Raw genomic sequence first — 23332 nt, forward strand, 5'->3', positions numbered from 1 at the left:
AATTAAAAAAAAAGTCTATCCTGGACCAGGATCTATGGTAAGCTGAGAAGAATGTGTAGTTACTAACAGTGGGGTCTTTTCTAAAGAGTTCAAAAGGATCAAACAAGTTAAAATCGTCCATTATATCTCTTATAGTGTTAGTAGTACTTATGGGCTGTTTATTGGTTTTGCAGGTTCTGTCCAGTTCTGGTAGGATTGTCATATTCCAGTCACCTCCAAGGATCAATAGATGATTGTGAAATTTTTCAATGAGTGAATGGATTTCATATAAGAACGAGGAACGGTGAAAGCAGGAACCACAGACATTTAGTATAAGTATTTTTTTTGTAGGATAGGATAGAACATGTTAGGTAACACCATCTCCCATTTGGGTCCCAGCCAGTGGTTATTATTGATCCTTTAAAAGATTTTTTAACTATTATTGCTACCCCCTTGGAGACTGTGCCATTACCAGCAGCTAATATTTGTTTTATCCATTTCTTTCTAACATCATTCGCCCATCGGGCCTTTGTCATGTGTGTTTCCTGGATAAGAGTAATTTCAAAAGTAGATTTTTGTATTAAATGTAGAACTAGATTCTTTTTTCTATTATTTTGTAACGCTTTTATATTCCAAGAGTCTATCAATAACATTTGGCCAAATAATTAGTGGGATGGAAGAATCAGGTTATTATTGTTAGAGTTAGAAAGATTTACATCCAAAAGGGTTGTTAGCTTAGATAGGGATAAGTAACTGGACTGATAGCAGATCAAGTTATTTTCTTTTATTGAGGTAAGTTTAACACAATAGTATGGTAAAGTGATAGTCGCCTCTCTCAGACCACTCCCCATGCTTAACCACATTCTAGTATTATCTGAAAGGGATAAGAAGAAACTATTTACAAAATTAACTACATTACAAAAAATTCTCCACATTTCAAAATCCAACTCACTACACACACTCGAGCTTCTTGCTTTAAAATAACAGTAGTAAATTGACTTTTTAGCTTATAGTGTACATCAGCATATGTAGTTGGTTCTGATCAAAAGGATTTTTTGCTTCCTTTTTTTTTTGTTTTTAACTTTTCTTTCTAGCTCTCCTCCTTCCCCTCTTTTTTTTTCTCTGAGTGGGTTAACACAATGAGATTTGACATTACAAGAGTATTAGGATGTGACTAACCCCTTAGCACAGCACAGCAGACTCCCCCTGAACTACCTAAACTGAAAATACAGCCATGTCTCATAAGTGGCTTTAGTAGAGTTTAGATAGTGTATTGTAGGGGTGAGAGTACCTCTACAGCTGTCAAGACATATTAGGGTTCCTTTCCTTTTATTTAACAGGTGGACCTTTAGACCAATGCTTTTTGTTGTGTTTGTAGAGGCTTGGCCCCTAGTGGAGCCTTGCACTTGGAACCGAACAATAATTATGCGTCCCACTTATCTTTTCAAGACAATAACATATAGTATATTTATTAATTGAGGGTGCTATGCCTTTTCATGGCAACCACTCCACCACCAATAGATTTTTGTGTCACAAGACAGGGTAGATATCCACAAACAGTTGTCAGCCACCCATAAATTTACTTTGCCAAGTATCATTGCATCAATAACGGCACCACAACAATCAAAGCCCAAAGTACTGCTACACCATTTTTTTCTTTTTTTTTTTCTTATGCCCCATCAGCCCAAACCCAAGTTTTATACATACATATACAAAAAAGCCCATATATGTGAATAAACAAACTCATAAACAAACATGTAGTGTTACAAATTCGCCACTGTGGATAGGCTTAGGTTCAAACCAAATTCTGTTGTATCTCTCATCTGATTGAAACTGTCCCCTGTGATGGGAATGCATTCTTTGGTGCATCTACGAATATAGACAGGGATATATGCAGCGAGGATGCTATTTGGATATTAGATCATTTGGCCTTTCTGACCCAGAACTAACCGAAGACCTCATAAAGCATTATTTGTTATAAGTTGGTTATATGTCTCTACAGACCTCAACTAGTATGGAGAGAGCACCGCTTGATATAGTCATTGATACTTTCATTGATATATTCATTCATTGATATATTCAAAAGTCATTTATCCACAAATACCCTCAGCTTAATCCTCCCTTAAAAAAAAAATCATGTCCAAGGTGGCTACTGACTAGGAAATACTGTCTTCTGTGTGCTCTTTCTACTGCCAAACAATCTACTAAAATCACCTGCTGCAGCTACATTAAAAATTGAAAAAAAAAAGGATTTTTCATAACAAAGCTAATCATAGTCTACTTACCTTTCAAAAAATTTTTGCTGGAACTGTGACTCGGAAAGGTTGATATATCTCTTCTTCCACCAAGGCTGTAGTAGTACTCATAGCCACAAGTGCTTAGGCTGGACAGTATTGCAAGGAATCTATAGAAGCAAAAACAAATAAAGGAAGGAAAAGAAAATGGGAAAACAAAAATCTGTTCAAGATGGAACAAATGGAGGCACAATCTTCGAAAACTAGATTATCACTAATTATGTCTCCAGAGAAAGAAACATCCACCAAAAGCCAGAAAATAACCAAATCACAGCCCGAGGCCTCTAAGCAGCCCTAGAAAAATAAGGGTGAACATCCCTTCACAATTGAGGATCTCAAGACAGCACTATCTCCACTTCAGTCTGAAATACAAACATTTTCCTCAAAACTAACCCTTTTTGGCAACAATCTGGAACAAATCATTACAAGATTAGACCAAAATGAAGCAAAAATATTGGACAATGAAATCAAAATACAGGAACTTCAAAAAACTACTACAAATGAAGCTTCTATAAAAGACATGCAACAAAAAATAATTTATTTAGAGGCTAGAACAAGGCATAATAATGTGCTGATTAGAGGCATTCCTGAGAAGTTTGAACAACCACAACTGCCCACCATTGCAGTGGAAATATTTGGACTTTTAATGGAAAACAAAGATCTTGCACAAACATTCACAATTGAAAGAATACATAGGGCCTTGAGAAAATCACAAGTTCTGGATACGCCTAGACAAATCTACATAAGGCTACTCAATGCCTCTCATGCCCAATCAATCCTACAAGCTGCAAAATCTAAGAAGTTCATTATGTGGAGAGGTTCAAAAATTACATTTGCTCAGGACTTGCCGTTTCCTACAAAACAAAAAAGACAATCCCTCTCGCCCTTCTGCAAGTTTCTCATAAATAAAAACGTTAAATTCCAGATGAAATATCCAGCCACCTTATCATTCAGGCATAAAAATGTAACGCACTCTTTAAAAAAACCTACACGAAGCGAAAGCTACGTTCCTCACAGTATTTGGTGAAACTTCGACTTCCTCCTAATAAGCATGAAACAGGAATGCTTATGTGCCTTTCTATTTAAATGATGAATTAAACAAACAAATAATTTTCAAATAAACATAAAAACTCTTACATGTCTATAAGCCTCGAGATGCTGAACAAACCATGATGGATCGTAATAACAGTGGTAAAATCATCCCCTCAACTCTTAGACTTGAACAAGATACCTTTTCTAATCTCTTGTTTTAATTCATCTCCCTTGGCCACATCCAAGTTATCGTTTCAACATTCGAATGTTAGACCAAGAAATTGTGGGTCCTAGTAAACCAGTGACTCTTGACCTCCAAGCACAACCAGTAAATATGTCCTACAGGAACACCCTTGCCTCTCCAATGTGCCAGCTTGACCTGCGCCATATGAGCTCCACCGCAAAAATGGGATTTCCGCTCACTTGTCTGCACTCTCTAAACTGGAAAGTATGAGTTTTGTTAACTATGGGGAAGGAATAAGGTCTCTCTGCAAAGCTCCAATACGGGCCATAAGTGTTTGTTATCAGGATATCCACCGAATGAACCTTGATGTCAAAGTGGGACTTCCAAAAGCTGTCTGTATGATCTGGATCGATAAGAGAGAGCTCCAGTTACTGTGGGAAAGGAAAAGGTCCTTAATGAATACTTCTGAAGTTATCTCATCCACTTAGGTAATGGTGAGAGAAGATACTGACAGACAGAGAACTAGAGAGCCATATGGAAAGATTTTTTTTTTTCAACAGCTCTTCTGTACTTCAGTATAGCATCTAAATTTTGTTTTCTGCAAACAGTCTTAGGAGCTAGACATACAAAAAAGACAAGCATGTATTGTCCAGCAGCTGTTCTTCTAAATGCTTTCAGTTTATCTGAGCATTGCTTTTCACATTTGATAAGCCACGGTTTTAAATTAGTTAATTATTTATTTATTTTAGTTGCATTTATTTTTTGAAAAGAAATGTTACTCATTTTGCACTTTGACCTAGCTAGTTACAGTTTTTTTTTTTGGTAAGGTAGGGAGGAAGCTGGAATAGACAAAAAACCCACAGCGATAGGTAGAATGTGCAAAAGCTCACAAAGACAGTGACTAGAGGTCAGAACTAAAGCTAGATCTATGGGCCTGTGAGGCACTTACCACTAAGCCACGGTGAAGCAAAATTAGGCACTGCAATTTATATGAATTAAATATACCTTATCTGAATAATGGGATTTTCTTTTTTTTTTTAAGTTACATAATTAATTTGAGGCAGATTCAGTAAAGCACTATTGTGCATCGAATGACAATACTATGCTGAAAAACTGGAAAAAAGTTAAACTTGCTAAACGCTTAGCTAGCATGAGACCCTATCTTAACAGCGCTTACAGCACTTAGGGGTGCTTTGGAACTAACAGCTGACAGTGCCAGCTAGCAAAGAACAGCAGCAGAAGGTAAAACAGTTTTTAAAAAAAGGGGCTAGAATTTGACTCTGCCACACCTATAGAAGGTATGTCAGAAAGTGTCAAAGAGCTTTTGGGGGGTGTTTTCCTTTCTTCCAGAGGAGCACTTCATGTCTGCCTGATCCTGATTTTGCAGGACACCCCTAATTTTGCCTCAGATTTTTGAACTGTGCCTCATAAAATGTTTGAATTTCTGATTATTCACTGAAGATTACATTCAGTCCATAATGCCAGATATTCCAGTTATATACTTCTTATACAAAGCCCCAATATGGGACATAAGTGATTCTTGTCAAAAGGGAATGTCAAAATTCCTTTGTGCCTTTTTTTTTTTTTTAAGGGAGGACCTGACATGTAAACTTTAACTAAGCATGAACAATACCTACATGTTAACTTAAACTATGCATGAATAATATGTTACTTTGCTATGTTGTCTGTCACTCTCTATGAATGTGAACACCTCTGTATTACTTGTAAAGATTAGTTGAGTCTTACTGCAGAGCCTGTCTCCCCGGGCCTCCGCTGAAAATGGACAAGCATCCAGTCAGAGTTTCCTGGTCAATAAATGTAAATTAAATATATAAAGTAGCACAGGGGTAAGTGGGAGTAAGCATGTTTAAGCAGCAGTAAGTGGGTTTAAGCCTGTTTGTGCATGGTAAGCAATGCCTACAATGGTTAAGCAATGTAGGAGCTAACTCAGTGTAAGAGGCCGTAACCGGAGGTTAGCAATGCTTACCCTCATGCAAACCAGCGCAAACCCACTTACTATTGTTCAAAATTGCCTTAGTCGCTCTGTAGCTAACAGCTGTCGTCGTGCCCAGCAACAAAATAATCTGCACTCCCAAGTTGCAACCCCCGGACCCTGCACATTATAGACAAAGTGAGTTACCACTAAGCCATGACAGATACACATAGAATTGCTTTTATCACAAATATATCATCCAGCACAGTCATTCAACAGTATAGGAAATGTATGTAATTGTATAGATTAATACGAGCAACCATATGTACATTGCTCAAATACAGTATTTTGATAATAAATAATGGTGCATGTCGAGGCGGTGTGTTTGTGTGCTTCATGCACAGAATGTCAGACCTGGGACTTTGATTCCGCAGAACCGGGAGATGAGGCTGGCCAGGTGTGTGAGCAACCCACTGCTTCTCAAAGCCCTGGCAGGATGCTACCAGTGGAAGAAACAGTGTAGACCAGCTAAGTCTAATCTTGACACAACAACAGGTCCATCCCTGGTGGGATGAACCATAAATTGTGAGTCACATCAATATTTGCACCAGTATCGGAGGACGATCAAGGCAAGTCTCGTATTTACATGGACTAAATGAATGACGAGCCTGCAGAAGCTTGGGTCGAGACAGTATACTGGATGAATACTGAGACATGAAGAGAGGACAATGTGTGGAGGTGTGGTATGGCTGGGCTTGCAACTGAAGAATAGATGGTTGCTGTGTACGTGCAGCTAGGGGGGTGGGGGAGGGAACCATGGGTATGACATTATGGTAGAAACATGCAAGTGAAGCAGCATAGAAATAGTGTAGTGGGCAGAGCATCTGCCAAATGAGCAGGCATCCCTGGTTTGATTCCCAGTGTAGCACAGTCTATTTTACATGGCAAAGCACGTTATAATCAATAGTTTTGTTGCAAAACCCACTAAATAATATATATATATATATATATATATATATATATATATGTATATAAACTGGAGTACCGCAAGAAATGCACATGTGAAGTATCAGTGTCAAACTGAATAAGGCACTAGTAAACAGGTTTAAGCACAAATAAGCAAATGAGCAATAGTAAGAATATGTAAGCACTAGTAAGCAGTCTTAAGGCAATGCTTACACTGGTTAACAACTCTGAAGTTAACACCCTGTAAGCAGATGTAACAGCAGGTTAGCAGTGCTGACCTCCGCTGAAACCCGCTAACAAATGACTAAATGTGCCTTAACCAGTCTGTATCCAACAGCCCATGTTCTGCCCAGCAACAAAATAAACAACCTCTTCTAGGGTTGAACACAGAACCCCACACACCATAGGCAAAGTGATTTACCACTAAGCCATGTCAGATATACATAGCCTGATGTATTCAAAACATATCAACCAGCCCAGTCATTCAACAGTACAGAGAATGTATTCCAACATGTAAATGTATTTGTGTGAGTAAATATAGTAATATCTAAACAGATACAACATATCGATAGATGATATATATATATATATATATATATATATATATATATATATATATATATATATATATATATATATATATATATATATATATATATATCCATAGAAATATATACATACATATATATATATATATATATATATATATATATATATATATATATGTATGTATATGGCCACGCATCTGTAGATAGCAATGGTAGATTGAGAAATACAAATATGTCCACAAGCACACTTAATGGGGTTGGGATGCCCCAAAAATATACATCATGTACGAATAGGCATAACCCCACCCCAGCCAAATACGTCCACCCTGCAATACACTAAAGTGTTACAGATGACATAAGCAGGACCTGATATGACATGTGCACAACATGTAAACAGTACTACAACCCACCTGTATGATGTCAGGCTGGTATTAGTAACATATCATGCAGTACAGTGTGGCTCCCATAGGAAAATATGGCAGCTATCAACATCCCCAGGGTACATATACACAGACACATATATGCAGATACAGATATACAGATATATATAGCTGTATATATATATATATATATATATATATATATATATATATATATATATATATATATATATATATATATATATATACATATATAAATGTAACTACACAGACACCACTATGCCTACAGGTAACACCTTAACAACTGGACACTGTATGAGCCACCCATACAAATGATAGTCGTTGCCTGCAACATATGTCCACAGAAAGGTCATAGGATAAAACACCATACACAGGTTTGCAGAAATGGATAACCTTTACTTGTGTACTATTACAGTTATATATGCCATGTATTATAGCTGTTCAGACACTGACATCCATATAAACAGAGTAATGCAACTGTGAAATAGTTATACTAATACAGTAGTCTGGAAAGGTTCACAACTGTTGCTGTCCATGCCAAGCCCTAAATATTGTACAATAGTAAAGACAGACTGGGCCACAGGATACCATACTATCAACAGTAAGTAATACAGGTGTATGGTCCAGCAACCTCTATCTACACTCTGTACAAAATCACTAGGTGGTAAAGACATCAGTTGACCAAATGGGATGTAACTGTTATATAACAAGGCATAACTAACACCATCACAAGCACACTGACAAACAGAACAGTCTATATGGCAGGAGGCAGTAAGCCTGCATTAACCCAATTTATGTAAGTAGTGTAAATATAGGTGAAGTGTATGGTACTGTACATACAGATACCTTAAGGCAGCCCACCCCTGATACCCCCACATTTTGTAACAGCCTAGGGTATTTATGGTGCATCCCCCCAGACACATTAATACAGGCCCATATACCCCTGTTACATACACTTGCCTCTGGATTGCATAAGGGCACACATGTATTGTGTAGGTGAAGCCCACACATATATGGCCTCAGCCCCACCGTATATGTGGGGGATACAACAGCAGTGGACTGATGGCAGCAATGGCAGTGTGATATACTCACAGCCAACTACAGACCAACCCCTGACAGCATGTCATATGTGTAAAGCTTGGTATGTAGGTGGAGGACAGAGGCTGGAACACAGGCCCATATGTGGACAACTGTTGTCATACACTAAGCAAGTTTCTGGTGTTACAGGATTGTCTGCAACATACCCTTAGTCAGGGAATTGAGATTAGAAACATGAATGGATGTAGCCATGTACTGATAGCACTCAACACTCACACTGCCAGTGAAATACCTGACACAGCACCTGTGTGGTGGACAGACAAAACATGATAGGTACACCTCTGGCCACCAAGAGGATAGGCCCACAGTTGAGAGCTATGCAGACAGACTGCATTCCAAGGTAAACTAGAATGTACACACACACCCTGTAACACCAGTACTATACACACTGAGCAGAGTGGATGAGAGTTGCTGACCGCAACAGTTAGCTGAGATATATAAGTATCCTGCTTTTTTTTCGATTATTTATACAGATTATTGTTTCTAACAATTAATATATAGCACTTTTATTGTCTGCTTTTTAGTCTTCGAGTGTATTTTATTGTGATTAACAAATCTGCACTAGTAACTGATTTGTTTGCAGTTAAAAGCATTCTGTATCTTTGCAAATCTTTATCTGTTTAAAAACTTTCATTTGTTTTCTGTAGTGCTTAGTGTCTGTAGGCTATTGTCTGCTGAGTGGGGGCTGGTTCTTTTGTGTTCTTGTAAAAAAAAAAAGTTGTTCTTCTGGTATTTAAGCCCTAACTTTGATAGGGTTTCTGTCTATACACACTGAACAGAGTGGGTGAGAGTTGTTGACCGCAACAGTTAGCTGAGATATATAAGTATCCTGCTTTTTTTTCGATTATTTATACAGATTATTGTTTCTAACAATTAATATATAGCACTTTTATTGTCTGTTTTTTAGTCTTCGAGTGTATTTTATTGCTATTAACAAATTTGCACAAGTAACTGATTTGTCTGCAGTTAAAAGCATTCTGTATCTTTACAAATCTTTATCTGTTTAAAAACTTTCATTTGTTTTCTGTAGTGCTTACTGTCTGTAGGCTATTGTTTTTAGCTGAAGCCTTTCTTTAACTTGGCTAGATTGTGTTAATTGTCTTCTGAGTGGGGACTGGTTCTTTTGTGTTCTTGTAAAAAAAAAAGTTGTTCTTCTGGTATTTAAGCCCTAACTTTGATAGGGTTTCTGTCTATATACACTGAGCAGAGTGGATGAGAGTTGTTGACTGCAACAGTTAGCTGAGATATATAAGTATCCTGCTTGTTTTTCGATTATTTATACAGATTATTGTTTCTAACAATTAATATATAGCACTTTTATTGTCTGCTTTTTAGTCTTCGAGTGTATTTTATTGCTATTAACAAATCTGCACAAGTAACTGATTTGTCTGCAGTTAAAAGCATTCTGTATCTTTACAAATCTTTATCTGTTTAAAAACTTTCATTTGTTTTCTGTAGTGCTTACTGTCTGTCCCCTCCCTCCCTCCCTCCCAGTTGGTGTCTTGTTCTTATACTTGGTGGCTTTGCAGTTGCCCACCCCTACTTTAAATCTGATCTGTGACACTTCTCCCAGTCTAGTGTCATTAGCTCATTCTACCTAATACAGAGAGAACATTTGATAAGGGCTTCTGTTTCTCCTTCTTCCCTTTCAAAAGAAAAGGGAAAAAAGAAAAAAAAAATATATAGAGTATATTTCAGAGCATTTATTATAACTGTAATTGCCTTAATATTGCTACAACTCAAGTGTTCTAGGTTGCACTGCATCTGAAGTGTTTGTGTGTTTTAGCTGCTTTTCTGTATATATATATATATATATATATATATATATATATATATATATGTACTTCTCTGTTTCTTTAACTAAATACGCTCTGCAAAGTTGTTTTATTGCATTCCTGTCTGTATTTCTGAGTTTTTTTGCAGTTTTAAAGTTTGTTTTTGCTTAGTTTAACTGGTAGGCTACACACTCAAGTGTGCTAGCTGAATTAAAGCATTTACTGTGTTTCTGCACCTAACTTCTGCTACTCTGTAAAAAAAAAAAAAAAAAAAAAAAAAATAATTCCTTGTTTCCCGCTTTTACTGAACTAGAATAGTCCAGTCTTCAGGTATTGCTGATCTCTGGGCTGCGTCATACTTCCTGTGTTGTCCATATCCTTATTTGGATAGGGGGAAGCTTCTTTGTTCACCAGTGAGAGTGGGGAGCTCTGAGCAGCCTATCTGTCCCTTGAGGAGTGGTTCCAGCCCAGTGACCTGTAGCTTATTGGCCGTTTTGGGCCATTTCCTATCTCTTCTAACCCCCTGCTTTAAAGCCAGTTTTAGCGCGTTTTTGTGCTTGAAATTTAAAGTTTGTCCTGTTTGTTGCATTTACCTGTTGAGGCTACACACTCAAGTGCGCTAGCCTGTGTTACATATTTATTGCATTTTCCTGCTGTTTGTTGCAAAAAAGAAAAAAATAATAAATTATCCTTGTTTCCCGTCTTTCCTGACCTAGAGTTGTCCAGATACAGGCTTTGCTGTATTCTGGACTTTTGGAAAGTTCCTGTGTTGCTCATTCCTTTCTTGGATAAAGGGAGGCTTCTTTGTTCACCTGTGGGAGTGGGGAACTTAGAGCAGCCTATCTATCCCTGGAGGAGTGTTTCCAGCACAAGACTCTGGTAGTCTATTGGCCGTTTTGGGCCAATTTCTAGCTCTTTCAAGTCCTTCTGTATAAAACTCGCTTTGGCATGGTTTTTGTGCTTGTTACTACTCAGCCAAGCTCTTCGTGGTCCTGCAGAGTGGTGCTAGCAGCAGAGAGGCTAAAAGAGTGACTGCTAATCTGATAAAAGTGGTTTTTTTTTGCTGCTACTACCTGGGTGACTGTCCGATCTAGCTAAACTGCAAGTATTTCCACTTCTTGAACTGTTTTAAACTGTTTAAAGTTGTTTTTGCACCTGCACTTTTAAAGTTTGTCCTGTTTGTTGCATTTACCTGTTGAGGCTACACACTCAAGTGCGCTAGCCTGTGTTACATATTTATTGCATTTTCCTGCTGTTTTTTGCAAAAAAGAAAAAAAGAATCCTTGTTTCCCGTCTTTCCTGACCTAGAGTAGTCCAAATACAGGCTTTGCTGTATTCTGGACTTTTGGAAAGTTCCTGTGTTGCCCATTTCCTTTCTTGGATAAAGGGAGGCTTCTTTGTTCACCAGTGGCAGTGGAGAGCTTAGAGCAGCCTATCTATCCCTGGAGGAGTATTCCCAGCACAAGAATCTGGTAGTCTATTGGCCGTTTTGGGCCAATTTCTAGCTCTTTCAAGTCCCCCTGTATAAAAACCACTTTAGCGCGGCTTTGCGCGATTTTGCACATCGCGCAGCATCGGGCAATGCCACTTAATTGGGTTTAAACCATTCTCGGCTCCACAAAGTCTGCTCTTCACTTTTTCCCTTAGAACTGATCTAGTTCTTATAATAAACACCCTATTCCTACTCTAAAGCCTGGCACTTGTTCACTAAAGCAATTATATAAGTCAGCACTAAAAAATTAAAATCACTACACCCTCACAAACTCCCCTTGAGTACCTTGTTCCCCATTGGCCCTTTTTTTTCAATTATAAAGGAATTCCCAATGCTATTCTAGCATGTCCAAAGGTCAGTTGTCTATCTCCTCTCCGGTCCAGCTGGTGAATCTGGGAATCTTGAGGCAATGTTACAACTGCCTCATGTACACAGACAACCCTCTCCTCCTCGCAACAAATTCCAACACATGTGAGAGATGCAACCATATAGCCAAACTGGAGGCTAAGCTCTCTCAACTCAGTACTGGCGTAACCAGTCAGGAGTAGAAGGAAACCACACTCACTACAATTCCAGTCTCACACAGACCTACCACAACAGCAAACCAAACACATAAACACACAAAAACATACTCGGAGGCTATAAATAAAAATCTGCCTAAGCAACAGAGACCTCCAAAGCAGACACCCAAGCAACCACTACCCCAAAACAAAACACATGTAACACATAGCTCACAAATCCAGTGTGCCAAACAGTCACAGCCCTTAAGGCTAAACAACACACCTGATACACTTGTAATAGGTGACTCTATTGTCAGGCACACTGACATCCTGCTCATCAGGCTGAACAAGGAGAAGGTCATGGTGAGCTGCCTGTCAGGCGCTAGGATCCGCCACATAACACAAGCACTCAGGTCACTCCAAGGCAAGTACAAATATGACTCTGCCATTGTCCATGCTGGTGTGAATGACCTGAGACGTACCTCCCTGGACTACATGAAAAGAGACTTAGAGGAGCTCTCTGAGCATGTAGCCCAGGCCGGTATGACCCTGACCTTGAGTAGCATCTTACCCTCACCAAGAATGATGCCACAATTTGAAGACAAGATTATCAATTTCAACAATTGGCTTAAGTACTGGTGTCATTCAAAGGGGATCCAATGCCTGTCAGCCTGGGATGACATGCTCGACAAGACACAATGCTTCACTAGGGACGGCTTGCACCTGTCACCCCTGGGCTTTCGGATATTGGCAAAGGCTCTTGCCACTCCCATAGTGCCTTTTTTAGGCAAGGCTCAAAAGACAAACCCACCTCCATAGGTATCACAAGGGATAAGAAACTAAGAGTAATGTGACTCAATGCCAGAAGTCTAAACCTCAAAATGCATGCACTTGAAACTCTTCTTATCATGGACAACATCGATATCTGTGCAGTAACAGAAACCTGGTTCAAGGCTCCCGAGAGCACCCCAGCACTACCCGGTTATACCTCACACCATGTTTTTTGGCCCCAAAACTTGGACCGAACCACAAAAGGAGGGGGAGTATCAATATTCGTCAAAGATACCCACACCTCCAGGTTGGTGGCACAGCACGAAACATCAGAGACTATCCATGTGCAACTAACAGTGGGTAAAACTGCTTTCCAGTTTAAAGCCTGCTACAGAACACCCTCCCAAACCCAGGAACCCCACTCAGCCTTCCTGAGAACACTGGAAAATATGAAGGTCTCTCCAAACACCATTATATTGGGCGACTTCAACTACCCAAACATAGACTGGGAGCATTACTCTAGCTCCAACACCCTAGCCCAAAGGTTCCTAGAATTTATAAACTCAAATGCTATGGAACAACTTGTTACCACTCTCACAATAGGGGAAAACATACTGGACCTGATCATCACCAACATGGGGACTCTATGCTCCAGACCAGAAGTGTATCCCTCACTGGTAAGATCAGACCATAAACTAATCTCACTAGATATTCACATCCCGACCACAGCCCATGCCCAGAAAACCACAGTGAAAAACTTCTCTAAAGCAAATTTCACACTCCTCAAAACTGAGGTGGAATCCTTCAAAGCCCCCGGGCCTGTGTAAAATATGGCCCAGACCGTAGAATCCTTTATAAACACATTCTATGAACACCTTCAGGAATGCATGGATCATGCAATCCCAAACAAAACTAAGACCCAGTCCTCCAAACGCAGGCATCCTGTCTGGTGGACCCCAGCCATAAACAAACTATACAATAGAAGGAGGAAGCTACTACATGACAGAGCAAAATCCCAAAAAGGGAAGACATCTCTGATCAGTATTAGCAAAAAACTACGGGCACTCATAAAATCGTCTAAGGCCAACTTCGAGAGAAAAATTGCACAGGACACTAAGGATAATCACAAGGCTTTCTTTAGTTATGTTAGGAACCTGGATGGGAATTCCAGATATGCTCAGAATTAGTCCAAAATGACAAAAAATACACCGAACCCACAGACATTGCCAACATCCTAGCTGACAGGTTCAGCACAAACTTCTCCCCCCCTTCCTCACCAAAAGGGCAAATATCTATCCCAGCAGAGTGCTGCCCCCCTGACATCTCAGATGCTCAGGTAAGAGCTGCCCTCTCCAAAGCAAAAAACACAGCATCAATGGGACCAGACGGTGTCCTGGGCTGCATCCTACATGAACTCCAAGAAGAACTAAACCCAAACATAAAACTACTGTTCAGTCTCAGCCTTTCTACATGATATGTACATAAAGAGTGGCATACAGCAACAGTGGTCCCTCTCCACAAAGGTGGTGCCTCAATGGATCCTGGAAACTATCGCCCCATAAGCCTGACTAGCTTGGTCTGCAAAGCTATGGAAAGTATCATCATGGACCTCATAAATAAAGATATTGGGGACCTTCAGACACTGGATCCTACCCAGTTCAGCTTTGTTAAGGGCAGATCCTGCCTCTTAAACCTGGTTGATTTCTTTGAAACAGTCACCAAGGCCATTGACGAGGGGAAGGTGGTCCACACAGCCTACCTGGACCTCACAAAAGCCTTTGATACAATACCCCACTCGGGCATTATAGATAAGCTCACCAGCTTAAATATAAACCCCTATGTCACTAGATGGGTTGCAAACTGGCTCAAGGACAGAACCCACATGATTAGAATTGCTGGAGCCATGTCAGACTCCAAACCAGTTACAAGTGGCATCCCACAAGGCTCAGTCCTGGGACCTCTCTTGTTCGGTATATATTTCTCGGAGGTACACGCCAACACGGAAGGACTGTGGCTGACCAAGCTCGCAGATCACTGCAAACTGGGCACCATAATCGACTCTCCAGCCGACACAAGCATCCTACAAAAGGGCCTCATAGAAACAGACAACTGGTGACAGAGCCATGGCCTCAAGCTAAATGCCAAAAAGTGTATAGTCATCCCCTTCGGCAAAAACAAAGTGCCCACAAATTACCACATAGATGGTAATCCATTAAGTACGGAAGAAGTAATTAGGGACCTGGGGACCCAAGTTGATAACAATCTCTCATTCGACAACCACGTGGCCAAAGTGGTTAGAAAAACATTTTATATAGCCTACCTAATCATGAAGGGATTCACATCTAGATAAGGGGAGGTCATCGTGCCTCTTTACTCATCCCTCATCAGGCCCATAATTGAGTACAATGCCCCTTTTGGGATGTACCTTACCAGACACCTGCAGCAACTGGAAAGACCCCAAAAGTACCTCACCAAGAGGATCAAAGGGCTCAATCAGATGCCATATGCTGACCGGTTAAAGAAACTCCAGCTCTACTCAGTGGCATACTGCCTGCTCAGAGGTGATCTGTGCCTGACGTATAAAGCCCTGTCCAACCCGGAATTAATGGACATGCTGCACCTCAGAAAATCCAAATCCCATCGAGCTATGTGCTCGAGAGACTTAAACCTCAGCACTGAAATAAATAGGACATGCTGGAGGGACAGATTCATAACCCAGAGGCTCCCTTCACTCTGGAATAAAATCCCAGTCCAGGTTAGGCAGAGTCCCTCATTGACTCTCTTCAAGAAGAATCTTGATGAGTGGATGGGAGATCATAGATTTACTCCGGGTATCACTTCTGTGTCACTGTTAGACAGAGGCACAGTATACTAACCTCAAAAAAGGGCATAGCAAAATTCATTTAAAATGGGTGGCAAAAGCCAAACACACTTTGGCTAGGCTTGTAAATGCCCTAGGGCAGATAATCTAGTATGAACCTATGAACTTATGAACCTATATGAAGCATAACACAACTCTACTCACACTCTGTCTGCAGTCTGCAGTTCTGGAACCTCCTACAAATATGTAGCTGGCTTGAGTGTGCCGGATTTCCTGTAAGAGGTTTTGCTACCTGCTGTCTGTAACACTGATGCCCGCACACAGGAAGGATATCCACCACACAGGAAAGGTAAAGGGACCACGCCCACATGATGTGGGGATTTATCGTAGGTGGTTGCCATGGCAGTTGTAATTGGAAGTACTACACAGCAAGCTGCATGCAGTTAGCAAGTGGAGGACACTGATTGGTGCAGAGGCCATCACCTGATCATGTGCATCACCTACTAAATAGCCAAAAACGAATACCAAAGTTCACAAGACGAAAAAACTCAGTAGGAAAAACCACTTTAATATGAACAGCAGCGCTTTCGGATACAATCCTTCATCAATACTAAAAATACAAAGGTCCTTACTCTTTAAATATAGGTCCAAAGGGGTCATATGACCTGCAGCCAAAGAATCATATGACCTGATTAAGTGTGTGAAAACAATATATACAATATCATTTATAAAAACACATAAAACACGTAAAACATATATAAATATATATGTGTTCCTAAAAGTACATACATATGTTAACTAAAAAATTACTAAAATATGTACATCATAACCTAGACCTACTAAGCTTAACCAAAACCGGTTTAATGCTCACCATACTATTTAAGCCAGGGGCAGAATCACCAGCAAGTCTCAGGATCCACTCGTATTCCCTAATTTCCAAAACATTATTGACATCTCCACCTCTAGGGGAAGGCTGGACGGTGTCTATAACTCTAAATTTAAAAAGATGTTGCTGTCCACACTCCAACATGTGCCTATATAGTGCATTCCTATCAATGCATCTCCTAATCTCGGATTTGTGTTCTGTGATCCTTTCCTTTAGCTTCCGTGTAGTTTTACCTACATAAAATGACTTGCAAGCTACACACGTAGCTAAATCAACTATATATGCTGTAACGCAAGTTGCTGATACATTAAATCTAAAGGTCATCCTATTCACAGGATGTTCAAATGTATCACTCTCATCACTAATAATATCCTTACAACAAGAACAGTTATGGCATTTACGTGTGCCAGAGCTACTAAATAAAGGTTTAATATTAGTATTAGGAAAATCCTTATAACATAATGAGCTCTTGAGTGTTCTCATATTTTTATATGCAAAGTAGGGCCTATTGCCTAATAATACTTTCAAATCATTAGACGCCATTAGAATTAACCAATTCTTAGATACAATCTGTTTAATAGAGGGTGTTCTCATACTAAAAGAAGTCACATATCTAACTACTATTTTCTCTGAGCTACTAGAAGGTATGCCCCCATTTATGGTATCAGAAAGAAATATCGGCCGAAGGACCGTCCTCCTATCTTCTATCACTTTCCTTTTTTCATCAGATAGTAAAGAGCTATCATATCCACTGAAAGCAAAATCTGCCAGCATCTCATAGCTAGATGAGATGCTGGCAGATTTTGCTTTCAGTGGATATGATAGCTCTTTACTAAATAAATGGGGGCATACCTTCTAGTAGCTCAGAGAAAGTAGTAGTTAGATATGTGACTATATATTGACCTATATTTAAAGATTCTAATGGCGTCTAATGATTTGAAAGTATTATTAGGCAATAGGCCCTACTTTGCATATAAAAATATGAGAACACTCAAGAGCTCATTATGTTATAAGGATTTTCCTAATACTAATATTAAACCTTTATTTAGTAGCTCTGGCACACGTAAATGCCATAACTGTTCTTGTTGTAAGGATATTATTAGTGATGAGAGTGATACATTTGAACATCCTGTGAATAGGATGACCTTTAGATTTAATGTATCAGCGACTTGCGTTACAGCATATATAGTTGATTTAGCTACGTGTGTAGCTTGCAAGTCATATTATGTAGGTAAAACTACACGGAAGCTAAAGGAAAGGATCACAGAACACAAATCCGAGATTAGGAGATGCATTGATAGGAATGCACTATATAGGCACATGTCAGAGTGTGGACAGCAACATCTTTTTAAATTTAGAGTTATAGACACCGTCCAGCCTTCCCCTAGAGGTGGAGATGTCAATAATGTTTTGGAAATTAGGGAATACGAGTGGATCTTGAGACTTGCTGGTGATTCTGCCCCTGGCTTAAATAGTATGGTGAGCATTAAACCAGTTTTGGTTAAGCTTAGTAGGTCTAGGTTATGATGTACATATTTTAGTAATTTTTTAGTTAACATATGTATGTACGTTTAGGAACACATATATATTTATATATGTTTTACGTGTTTTATGTGTTTTTATAAATGATATTGTTGTATATATTGTTCTCACACACTTAATTAGGTCATATGATTCTTTGGCTGCAGGTCATATGACCCCTTTGGACCTATATTTAAAGAGTAAGGACCTTTGTATTTTTAGTATTGATGAAGGATTGTATCCGAAAGCTCTGCTGTTCGTATTAAAGTGGTTTTTCCTACTGAGTTTTTTCGTCTCATCACCTACTAAAGCCAGGCTGCAACCTATTCAAAGCAGCTCAATCCATTTCCTGGAGAGAGAGAAAGAGAGAGAGGAAGAGGAAAAAATAAATAAATAAAACAACACACCTCTTAAGCTGACGTCACAGGCATTTTGCCAGCTGTCATTCAACAAGACACCATTCCCACAACAGGTATGTGAGGTATATATACATGTAATACAATGTAGTACCTGGTCTATCATAATGGGATAGATGATGTGGAATGATTTATATGTGCCATCAGATGTTGTTATGATGATGTTCATCTGAACAACTGCTATGGACAATAGTGTCTGTCTTTGTGTGTAGTGGGCCATAGCCATTAATTGTGCATATCAGAACTGACAGAAAAGATGTAAGCCATCATAGTGTGTGTTGTGTAATGGAAAGTATGTATATTACATGGCCAATAGCTTGTCGTGGAAGTAATGCCATTATGATGGACATGTGGGAGCCATGGCCCACCACTGGCAGGATACTCAGGAGAATCTATAGTGTAGCATGCCTGGATGCCATAGGTGTGTAATAGGGTTACCTGCAATCGGCCCCTACATATAGCAGTTACTACTCATGGCAGGGGTATACCAGTGTGCGCCTTCCGCAATTGCCAGTGTATGTTCAGCCTACCGTACACATGTCCCCCTATTCTGCATGTTTGTAAGGTCCACTTATGTGCACATCCCATGGTGTTCACACAATGTCATCACTATTGCAGTCCAGGTAGGGTTACGGCTGCCACAGGTCCTGGACCTGACTATATGCAGATAGAGCCATTTCTACCATTCTTAGGATCCCTGCTGCATTGCACTGGTGTTTCATGCTGAGACAACCCCCCCTCAGCATTTATGCAGATGCATGACAGGTAAGCCCTACATGTATGTGTCAGCTTGCAGTGTCCCATACACTGCACACCACATGTTGCAGGCTAGACCCAGCTGATAATGTGGACTAGTGTAATGCTGTATGCCATAGTGTATCTCAGCAGCAGTTGGCATTGCCCTACAAGTATGTACACTTGTGTTGTACTGTATATGGGTGTTGTCCAGAACATGTCGCTACTGTAGGCCATATCTACCAAGAGTATGTTACCCCCTGTGGACACATTCCACAATGACAGGATGTTAGATGTCATGCAGGTGTGTGACAAACCCTTTCAATATCCCATCATGTCCGCCCCTGTGAGACCATGCATTTCACAGCAACAATACATGCACATGTACAGCATGCATTCAGGGTAGGTGTGTTAGATGTGTGCATGGAATATTACATCACCATTACAAGTCCAGTGTGTTGGCATGCATCTACATAAGACATACTCACCAGCTTCAGGCTGCTGCCTTGCTGTTACCCCAGTGGGACCTACATGAGTGGGTAAGAGATGCAATGTCAGTTCCCACACCTGTGGCACTGTTACAGGCTGGGTGCAGTACTACCATACATCTACTTTACATACACAAAATACTACCATATCTGGACATCTGATTATCACTACAATGCAGCAACACATTATTTGTATAACATATTAGCTATGCATGATCTACATGCACCACTGTGGATATTTACAGAACAGTGGTCTACTGATGTGCCCTGTGTCCTTACCGACATGCTCCTTGGCTGTTGTGTGTGTGACACCCACCTCCACAAAGGGGTCCAGTGGTTGATGTTGTTCAGGATGGGCAGGTGCCCCGAGGCTGCCCAGGAGCTCCTCCACACGTGTCAGGGGGGATAGATGGCATGGCCCCCCCCAAATGGCAAGGTGATCCCCCCCAACTGCAGCAGCACACAAAAGGGCATTGTGAAGCAGGTCACTACAAGGATGCCAGTGCTGCTCATAACTGCAGTTATGCAGGCTGACATCATTGACCCTGTGGACGGGATTGTTCCACAGGGTGGTCCACTCCTGCTGTTCCAGTGCTGGCCTGCCAAACAGGACCTGGTAGTGCAGTACCAGATGGTTTATTATCACTTCATTCTCCTCCGTGGAATATGTTGGGAGGCGGCTTTGTGTCATTGTGCCTGAAAAACATGAGGATGGGAACAGGCCTCAGTGACTCATATTGCAAGGTTACCACAGTTCACAATACACATCTCTGTTCCCCGCCCCCCCACATATCAGCTTCAACAGACTGTACACACCACTCATTAGGTATGGCTACTGCTTAACTACCCCTTGGACAGCTTGTGTACTTTACCATACCTTCTGCTATGTGATTGTAGCCATGTCACCTGTGTGGATACTAACATTGCGGGCCTGTTACAGACAATTCACTTGCATGCCATTGTCAGAGCCACTATAGTTACATATATGCCAGTGGTATGGCTGTTCTGAGATTGCTGCACATCTGACAGTTTGTGCTATGGGGGGGGGGGGGGGCTCTATGCATGCTGTTGGACATGTACCGAGATTGTGCAGACTATTACTGCCAACATATGTACTATGTCAATGACACATTAACATGTATATGTTCCATTGGCCAGCTGATCCACCTCTCCACACCCATCTGACCAGGATACCTGGCCACATCACATGTGTGTGCCAACCTGGGGCCCACTCATGTACTGTTACAGCCATACCATCAGGTGGAACCACCCCAGGGGATGTTGGCCCACCCCACTTGGTCACACACCAACATGTCCCTGTCCCCTGAGTTCAGGTCTGGGTCTTTTCCATACCAGGCTCCACAGGCACATGAGGGATGTGCTACATCCGTCTGAGGCACCCAGTACACATTCACATGGTCAACATGCTCCTCCTGCTCAGCCACCAGACGTGGCACCTTCAGGACATGGACAGTTGTTATGAGTGGGAGTTGGTGGGAGCCTTTTTCCGATTGTGGCCATATTGGGGACTATGGGGTGTCCACATCACAGACCACACACACCATCCATGGTGTTTACCCACCACATGTGTCACATACCACCCTTTAGACTGTCCTCTATATCTACCAATTCTGACCACCACCACATGTGTATCTGCCATACTTCCCCATATTCCCATTACATACTTCAGAGCCGGGGGCATTGTGGTGCTAGGATGAGACTAACATGTGACATAACTGTCCATGGTGCACACACTGCCAGCTATAGATATCTGTCTGTATTGCTATTTGTGCTGCTGCCTCGCACATAGCACACATCACTGTGGTAGTGATATAGGGGACATATCTTACCATACATATCTGTTTGTGTTTGTGTTTGTACAGATATTGATATTTGCATATCAGTATTTATCTATATGTGTGTAGATATATGTGCCTACATATATATGTGCACATATATATGTCTACACATGGGTATATGTATATTTCTGGACATACATGCTGATATACATATATATCTTTAAGTATTATATATGTGACATATATACACATATGCATACCTATATGTGGACTACATTCAGACATCAGCTCCACAATATCACAGCACCTTCCTGCATAGGTGCACTGTTCTGCCTTGCTACAACACAGACAGGTGCCACATATAGACATGGCCTGACATTATGGGGCATGCATAAGACAACAATACCAGGGAATAGTGGTTGCTAAGGGGGAAGGCTCAGTGTGAGTGTGGTAACTATGGATTAGCATTCTGGTTTATGTAAATGATGGGATTGATACTGAATCACAGATTTCCTCTCAGTGTTAGCTTTCTCCCAACCATGTGGATGCAGCAACATCATTGTACAAGAGATGGATGCAGCAACACCATTGTACAAGAGATGGATGACATCATAAGGAAGTGTGTCATGCATGCTGTAAGCTTATTCGAGTTCTATGGTCCATGTTTGCCCTTAGCTAAGTAAAGCTAAGGAAGGGGGTATGTCTCACATTGTTGAGCATTCTTTTCCCTGCTTAAACGGGTGTGCGCACCACACACCAGGTTTAAAAAAAAAAAAAACCAAGAAATAGCAGCAATGTTCATATCTGAGCACTGGGTATGCACGGCGTGCCTTGGGGCTTAAACGGGAAGGCAATGGGAAGGGAAAACAGTGGTAGGAAGGCAATCAAGGAGAACTAGTATAGCTGGCAGATGAACTGCATTAGAATCAGCCAATTACATGGGCAGCAGACCAGCACACTACTATAAACTATGCAAACACATTTCAGTCTGGTTTTTCCCACAAACTCTACACCACCAGTGTACAGAAATGGGGAAGTTTTACCTGACAAAACTAACAAAATGTTAGGGGCTACTGTCACTCTCATACACCAATATGTGCAAGAGGTTGAGGGTGGTGAGGATGTGAATGCTGATGACAAAGGGTACTTAATTACACTGTATAAAATTAATACTTATACAAATAGTATAGTGTGACCAAAGCAGCAAGACTTTCAGGAGTGGCCACAGTGTCAATAAAACAAGCATAAGTACTATCAACATGTTCAAACTTTTCTGTAAAGGACCAACCACGATGAAAGGTATTAAAACATTTAATGATAAATAATGAAACAGAAAGGAGAATACTAAATACAATAACAACAGAGTTTCAACCACAGAGATATAAAAATAATACAGTTGGATATGTTCTCACAGATGCAGAAAACAATACTAAACTATTAGCACTAAATGTCCCAGACTAACTAAAGAATTACTGTTTCCTGAATACTTACTAAAGCAAGGCAAGCTGATGTGTGCTGAGTGTCGTACCACTGCAAAAGCCAGATGATGTGTCTCTTTGTCTGTGTGGATGTGTGAGCTATATATCCTGTTAGAAATCTTTCCTGTCAGGTTACAAAGTGCTGCTGTGAGAGTTCCAAAGAAATGAGATGCTGGTTAGAGGATGACATCATCTCTGATCAACTGACCCTGGTA

Source organism: Protopterus annectens, chromosome 6.part0 (genome assembly GCF_019279795.1).
Source record: "Protopterus annectens isolate FY-2018-M chromosome 6.part0, PAN1.0, whole genome shotgun sequence".
Taxonomy (NCBI): Eukaryota; Metazoa; Chordata; order Ceratodontiformes; family Protopteridae; genus Protopterus; species Protopterus annectens.